This window comes from Aplysia californica, unplaced genomic scaffold, assembly GCF_000002075.1.
Source record: "Aplysia californica isolate F4 #8 unplaced genomic scaffold, AplCal3.0 scaffold00804, whole genome shotgun sequence".
NCBI lineage: Eukaryota > Metazoa > Mollusca > Gastropoda > Aplysiida > Aplysiidae > Aplysia > Aplysia californica.
This window is the reverse complement of record NW_004798074.1, coordinates 273,147-273,852: the sequence shown is the minus strand read 5'-3', so window position 1 is coordinate 273,852 and position 706 is coordinate 273,147.

Below are 706 nucleotides of genomic sequence, written 5' to 3'. Positions count from 1 at the left end.
TTAGTAAAAAAAAAAGCAGCAACAACAACAACAAATAAACGTACACGTTCAGAAAGATACTGAGATAAAGGCAGATGGACAAAAAAAAAATAAAAGAAAGATCAAGGGTGAGACAAAGAGGACAACTGAGACATCAACAAAAGGAAAGAAAAAACAAAACACATTCAAATCTAAATCGTGAGAACAGACCATACTTTTACACAACGACATGAACTATTAACTGCTGACATGTTTATATTGTTTACTCAAGAGGAACTGAAGGGGTCAGAAAAATAAAAGGTCAAAATGACATTTTGTAGAGTGTTCAGTATGGCAACGTACGTCAGGGGAGTCTGCACAACAAAGCATTTGAATGAAATGACTGAACGGCTTGAAATCAGAGTGGTGGGTTTTACAAATTACCCAAACTCGATTTTTGATTAGTTTGAATTTCTACTCCTTCCATGTACCAGTATTAAGACCCTTGGGGAGAGGGGGGGTATCTGATTCAGTACAGTTGATTATTATTCACATGGCTGTTGTCAGTTGTACCGTATCTCGAAGAACACAAAGAGAATTGATCCTTGCCTGACGTGCAGCCAGGTGCCATCTTGGAAGGTACTCTCTGTCGTATTTTTTATATACCTACTGACCAAACAGGCGATAGTTTATACAGTACCACGCTTGGCTTGAAAACGACCAGTCTTAGGCGGATATTTTCGTCATC